Below are 7,915 nucleotides of genomic sequence, written 5' to 3'. Positions count from 1 at the left end.
AGGAGAGAGGGGGGAGAGGAGAGAGAGAGTGAGGGAGAGGATAGAGAGGGAGAGAGAGAGAGAGAGGAGAGAGAGAGACATAGAGAGAGAGAGAGGAGAGAGAGAGACAGAGAGAGAAAGAGAGACAGAGAGAGGAGAGAGAGAGAGAGAGACAGAGAGAGAAAAAGAGACAGAGAGAGGAGAGAGAGAGAAAGAGAGAGAGAGAAAGAGAGACACAGAGAGAGAGAGACAGAGAGAGAGAGAGAAAGAGAGAGAGCACTCCGGACCCCCTCCTGATAGTTTGCTCCACTGTTTTGCTTCTCTTCCCTCCCTCCTTCTCTGCAGTAGCTAGTTGCTCTCAGCTGTCAGCCCTGACAGACTCAACACAGATTGAATACGGAAATTCAATTGTATTTGAATTTCATAATTTTGAATTTGTATTAGGATATTGAATTTGAATTTATATTGCAAAAAAAATTTAATTTGTGTTGCAAAAATGGAATACGTGAATTCATAAATTGAACTTGTATTTCATGATTTGAAACTGTGTTGAATGAATATTGCATTCCGTTTTAAATTTTAAATGTAATTTAATATTCAAACTAACTATTTATTCTCTAAATTTAGATTCAAAACCAGAGACTACATCCTGGTAGTTTTTCCTCCAGGAAAGGTAGAGAACAGAATCAAACACTCTGTGGTAAACAGAAGTTAGCTATACAAACAGAGTGGTACAGAGAGAGGAGGGGCAGGAAATCGGAGAGAGATGGAAGAGGAGAGAGGGAGTGGAGGATATACGGGAGAGGAGAGAAGAAGAGGAGAGATGGAGAAGAGAAAACGGAAGTTAGCTGTACAAACAGAGTGGTACAGAGAGAGGGGGGGGGATCGCAGAGAGATGGAAGAGGAGAGAGGGAGTGGAGGATATACGGGAGAGGAAAGAAGAAGAGGAGAGATGGAGAAGAGAAAACGGAAGTTAGCTGTACGAACAGAGTGGTTTCTATCTGTTTCTGAAGCCAATGTGGTATGTTGAGTGTATTTTCTTCCTGTGAATGTGGCTCTAGTGTTTGAGCTGTTGGGGATATAAACTACAGTGCTATGACCCCATTCCTGAAGGCTTAGACTCTCCGAAACATGGAGAGGTAGGGGTAAAGTGACTAGACAACAGGATAGTCTCTCTTCCTTACCCCCTCTCAACTTCTCCCCTACCCTCTCCTCTTATTCTTTCCTCCTTCTCTCTCCTCCCCTCTCTCCTTGTCTCCTCCCCCTCTCTCCTCCTCCCTCTCCCTCTACTCTTCCCTCTCCTCTCCTCTTGTTTACCTTTATTTAACTAGGCAAGTCAGTTAAGAACAAAATCTTATTTTCAATGACGGCCTAGGAACAGTGGGGTTAACTGCCTGTTCAGGGGCAGAACGACATTTTGTACCTTGTTGTTAAGGTTTTCTTCCGAAGAAGGAGAGGAGGACCAAACTGCAGCGTGGTTATTTTCGACACATCTTTAATAAAGATGATATCGAACAATACAGAACACTAAACGTACCGTGAAAAAACCAAAACAGCCCTATCTGGTGCAAACAAACACGGAGACAGGAACAATCACCCACCAAACACTCAAAGAAGATGGCTGGATCGTCGCCGTAAACGGTCGCCGTGTCAAAACACATCATACGGGACAGAATTTTAGAGGGATTTTAAATGATATTATTAGTAACCAATCAGATCAGTAACCAATCAGATCAGTAACCAATCAGATCAGTAACCAATCAGATCAATAGGACTGTAGATGTTTTCAAAGTGAGGAGAAAAAGTCAGGAAACTGTTGATATTTTGAGAGGAAACAAAAACTAAACAAAATACAAACAAATAAATATGGTTCCCAAGACAACGATAAACACCTGATTGAGAACCACTCCAGGCAACCATAGACTTTCCTAGACTACTCTACTATACCACAATCCCATAACCTACCAAAAAAAAAAACCCCAAGACAAAACACACCACATAAATAAACCCATGTCACACCCTGGCCTGAACAAAATAATCAAGAAAACACAAAATACTAAGACCAGGGGCGTGACACATTCAAACAGCCCTTTACTCCGTTTGCCAGCAGCTCTTAGCAATGCTTGACGCCGTTTATGACTTCACGCCTATCAACTCCTGAGATCAGGCTGGCGATACTAAAGTGCCTATAAGAACATCCAATAGTCAGGGGTATATGAAATACAAATGGTATGACCAAAATAATGAAGAAAATACTAAGACCAGGGCGTGACACTTGTCCGCTCGGGGGATTTGAACTTGCAACCTTTCGGTTACTAGTCCAATGCTCTAACCACTAAGCTACCCTGCCGCCCCACCTCTTCTCTTCTCCATCTCTCCTCTTCCCAACAATGTAGAGAGAAAGAAAATAAGAGAAAAATAGACTAAATAAATACACAATGAGTAACAATAACATGGCTATATACACAGGATACCAATACGGAGTCAATGTGCAGGGGTACCAGGTAATAACTTGGCTATATACACAGGGTACCAGTACTGAGTCAATGTGCAGGGGTACTAGGTAATAACATGGCTATATACACGGGGTACCAGTACTGAGTGGATGTGCAGGGGTACTAGGTAATAACATGGCTATATACACAGGGTACCAGTACTGAGTCAATGTCCAGGGGTACTAGGTAATAACATGGCTATATACACGGGGTACCAGTACTGAGTCGATGTGCAGGGGTACCAGGTAATAACTTGGCTATATACACAGGGTACCAGTACTGAGTCATATACAGGGGTACTAGGTAATAACATGGCTATATACACAGGGTACCAGTACTGAGTCGATGTGCAGGGGTACTAGGTAATAACATGGCTATATACACAGGGTACCAGTACTGAGTGGATGTGCAGGGGTACCAGGTGATAACATGGCTATATACACAGGGTACCAGTACTGAGTCGATGTCCAGGGGTACCAGGTAATAACATGGCTATATACACAGGGTACCAGTACTGAGTCGATATCCAGGGGTACTAGGTAATAACATGGCTATATACACGGGGTACCAGTACTGAGTGGATGTGCAGGGGTACCAGGTAATAACATGGCTATATACACAGGGTACCAGTACTGAGTGGATGTGCAGGGGTACCAGGTAATAACATGGCTATATACACAGGGTACCAGTACTGAGTCGATGTGCAGGGGTACGAGGTAATAACATGGCTATATACACAGGGTACCAGGTAATTGAGGTTGATATGTACATATACTGTAGGTAGGGGTAAAGGATAGATAATAGACAGTAACAGCAGTATACTGTAGGTAGGGGTAAAGGATAGATAATAGACAGTAACAGCAGTATACTGTAGGTAGGGGTAAAGGATAGATAATAGACAGTAACAGCAGTATACTGTAGGTAGAGGTAAAGGATAGATAATAGACAGTAACAGCAGTATACTGTAGGTAGGGGTAAAGGATAGATAATAGACAGTAACAGCAGTATACTGTAGGTAGGGGTAAAGGATAGATAATAGACAGTAACAGCAGTATACTGTAGGTAGGGGTAAAGGATAGATAATAGACAGTAACAGCAGTATACTGTAGGTAGGGGTAAAGGATAGATAATAGACAGTAACAGCAGTATACTGTAGGTAGGGGTAAAGGATAGATAATAGACAGTAACAGCAGTATACTGTAGGTAGGGGTAAAGGATAGATAATAGACAGTAACAGCAGTATACTGTAGGTAGGGGTAAAGGATAGATAATAGACAGTAACAGCAGTATACTGTAGGTAGGGGTAAAGGATAGATAATAGACAGTAACAGCAGTATACGGTAGGTAGGGGTAAAGGATAGATAACAGACAGTAACAGCAGTATACTGTAGGTAGGGGTAAATGATAGATAATAGACAGTAACAGCAGTATACTGTAGGTAGGGGTAAAGGATAGATAATAGACAGTAGCAGCAGTATACTGTAGGTAGGGGTAAAGGATAGATAACAGACAGTAACAGCAGTATACTGTAGGTAGGGGTAAAGGATAGATAATAGACAGTAACAGCAGTATACTGTAGGTAGGGGTAAAGGATAGATAATAGACAGTAGCAGCAGTATACTGTAGGTAGGGGTAAAGGATAGATAATAGACAGTAACAGCAGTATACTGTAGGTAGGGGTAAAGGATAGATAATAGACAGTAACAGCAGTATACTGTAGGTAGGGGTAATAGATGTATAATAGACAGTAACAGCAGTATACTGTAGGTAGGGGTAATAGATATATAATAGATATATAGATAATAATGTTATTGATTATGATGTAGATTGTTGTTATGATGTTGTTAGTAGTATATAGATAAGGATGTTATTGATTATAAATGTTATGATATTGATTATGATGTAAGTAGTATATAGATAATGATGTTTTTGATCATAAATGTTATGATATTGATGATGATGTAGATTATTGTTATGATGTTGTTAGTAGTATATAGATCATGATTATTGATTATGGTCTGTGGGTTAGAGAGAAAGTATAGTATTTAGTGCAGGTCTGATATACAGTAGAATGTGTGGATATGTTGAGTGCAAATGAATGAATCAACCAACCAAATCAAAGCAACCAATATATTGTTAAATAAAGTAAGCCAATATTGTGTTATATCAATGACCTGAAAGGTTTTGTTGACAAGTGTTATATCAACGACCTGAAAGGTTTTGTTGACAAGTGTTATATCATATGTGTGATGTGAGTTCAGGTTATGTTGCTGTTATGTTACTGACCCCTCCCAGATAAAGACCTGTTACTCTCTAGAAACCGTTGTGTAATCACATCACTATATGGTTTTAACTTCTTTCGATATAGGGGGCGCTCTTTTAATTTTTGGATAAAAAAACTTTCCCGTTTTAAACAAGATATTTTGTCATGAAAGGATGCTCGACTATGCATATAATTGACAGCTTTGGAAAGAAAACACTCTGACGTTTCCAAAACTGCAAGGATATTATCTGTGAGTGCCACAGAAGTGATGCTACAGGCGAAACCAAGATGAAATTTCAAAACAGGAAGTGAGCCAGATTTTGAATGCGCTGTGTTCCAATGTCTCCTTATATGGCTGTGAATGAGCTTACACTTTCTGTCGTTTCCCCAAGGTGTCTGCAGCATTGTGACGTATTTGTAGGCATATCATTGGAAGATTGACCATAAGAGACTACATTTACCAGGTGCTCCGCTTGGTGTCCTCCGTTAAAATGATTGCGTAATCTCCAGCTGCGTGCATTTTTCCATTTGGTTCAGAGGAGAAACCAAACTGCCACGAATGATTTATCATCGAATAGATATGTGAATAACACCTTGAGGATTGATTCTATACAACGTTTGCCATGTTTCTGTCGATATTGTGGAGTTAATTTAGAAAAAAGTTTGGCGTTGTAATGACTGAATTTTCAGGTTTTTTTCTTAGCCAAACGTGATGAACAAAACGGAGCGATTTCTCCTACACAAATAATATTTTGGGAAAAACTGAACATTTGCTATCTAACTGAGAGTCTCCTCATTGAAAACATCCGAAGTTCTTCAAAGGTAAATTATTTTATTTGAATGCTTTTCTTGGTTTTGTGAAAATGTTGCCTGCTGAATGCTAGGCTTAATGCTATGCTAGGCTATCAATACTCTTACACAAATGCTTGTGTAGCTATGGTTGAAAAGCATATTTTGAAAATCTGAGATGTTGTTAACAAAAGGCTAAGCTTGTGAGCCAATATATTTATTTCATTTCATTTGCGATTTTCATGAATAGTTAACGTTGCGTTATGCTAATGAGCTTGAGGCTATGATTACGCTCCCGGATAGGGGATTGCTCGACGCAAGAAGTTAATAAACTCACAGGTTGACAGGTCTGGTGTGATTTCAGTTTTTTATTTCAGTGAATATTGATAATGTGATTACATCAGCGACATCCGACAACAGAACAGAGACCGACTGGGATTCAACCCTTACAGATACAGACTGCTCTGCAACGGGCCCTCAGATTCTAGGATTCAACCCTTACAGATACAGACTGCTCTGTGGCTGGCCCTCAGATTCTAGGATTCAACCCTTAAAGATACAGACTGCTCTGTAGTGGGCCCTCAGATTCTATGATTCCTTCCTTACAGATACAGACTGCTCTGTAGTGGGCCCTCAGATTCTAGGATTCAGCCCTTACAGATACAGACTGCTCTGTAGCATGCCCTCAGATTAAAGGATTCAACCCTTACAGACACAGACTGCTCTGTAGAGGGCCCTCAGATTCTAGGATTCAATCCTTACAGATACAGACTGCTCTGTAGCGTGCCCTCAGATTCTAGGATTTAACCCTTACAGACACAGACTGCTCTGTAGAGGGCCCTCAGATTCTAGGATTCAATCCTTACAGATACAGACTGCTCTGTAGCGTGCCCTCAGATTCTAGGATTTAACCCTTACAGATATAGACTGCTCTGTAGCGTGCCCTCAGATTAAAGGATTCAACCCTTACAGATACAGACTGCTCTGTAGCGGTCTCTCAGATTACAGATACAGACTGCTCTGTAGCGTGCCCTCAGAATATAGGATTCAACCCTTACAGATACAGACTGCTCTGCACCGATCTCTCAGATTCTAGGATTCAACTCTTACAGATACAGACTGCTCTGTAGCGTTCCCTCAGATTCTAGGATTCAACCCTTACAGATACAGACTGCTCTGTAGCGTTCCCTCAGATTCTAGGATTCAACCCTTACAGATACAGACTGCTCTGTAGCGTTCCCTCAGATTCTAGGATTCAACCCTTACAGATACAGACTGCTCTGTAGCGGGCCCTCAGATTCTAGGATTCAACTCTTACAGATACAGACTGCTCTGCACCGATCTCTCAGATTCTAGGATTCAACCCTTACAGATACAGACTGCTCTGTAGCGGGCCCTCAGAATATAGGATTCAACCCTTACAGATACAGACTGCTCTGTAGCGGTCTCTCAGATTACAGATACAGACTGCTCTGTAGCGGTCTCTCAGATTACAGATACAGACTGCTCTGTAGCGGGCCCTCAGATTCTAGGATTCAACCCTTACAGATACAGACTGCTCTGTAGCGTGTCCTCAGATTCTAGGATTCAACCCTTACAGATACAGACTGCTCTGTAGCGGGCCCTCAGATTCTAGGATTCAACCCTTACAGATACAGACTGCTCTGTAGCGGGCCCTCAGATTCTAGGATTCAACCCTTACAGATACAGACTGCTCTGTAGCGTGCCCTCAGATTCTAGGATTCAACCCTTACAGATACAGACTGCTCTGCAACGTGCCCTCAGATTCTAGGATTCAACCCTTACAGATACAGACTGCTCTGCAACGTGCCCTCAGATTCTAGGATTCAACCCTTACAGATACAGACTGCTCTGCAACGTGCCCTCAGATTCTAGGATTCAACCCTTACAGATACAGACTGCTCTGCAACGTGCCCTCAGATTCTAGGATTCAACCCTTACAGATACAGACTGCTCTGCAACGTGCCCTCAGATTCTAGGATTCAACCCTTACAGATACAGACTGCTCTGCAACGTGCCCTCAGATTCTAGCCTGAGTCACAGTCTGTTTGTGCTTTTTTTAACGTTTAGCTTGACAATGACAACAATGACTGTTGTCAACAGCACAAACCAGGCGACTCAGCGTGTGGTTCAGAGTGGTGTTAAAACACGACATGTAACATAACACAGTAAAACAACCAGTAACATCCACATCAAGTAAATAGAAGGTGAAGCGGTCGTTCGTGACAGGAGCCTTATTAAACACCAGTAGGAGCTGAGGCGCTTTACAGCAGAGAGTTGAACATCTCTTCACAACAAAGATCTACCTCTGGAGTGAACGATCCGTACAGCAGAGAGTTGAACATCTCATCACAACAAAGATCTACCT

This window comes from Oncorhynchus mykiss, chromosome 10 (genome assembly GCF_013265735.2).
Source record: "Oncorhynchus mykiss isolate Arlee chromosome 10, USDA_OmykA_1.1, whole genome shotgun sequence".
Taxonomy (NCBI): domain Eukaryota; kingdom Metazoa; phylum Chordata; class Actinopteri; order Salmoniformes; family Salmonidae; genus Oncorhynchus; species Oncorhynchus mykiss.
This window is presented reverse-complemented; position numbering follows the sequence as displayed.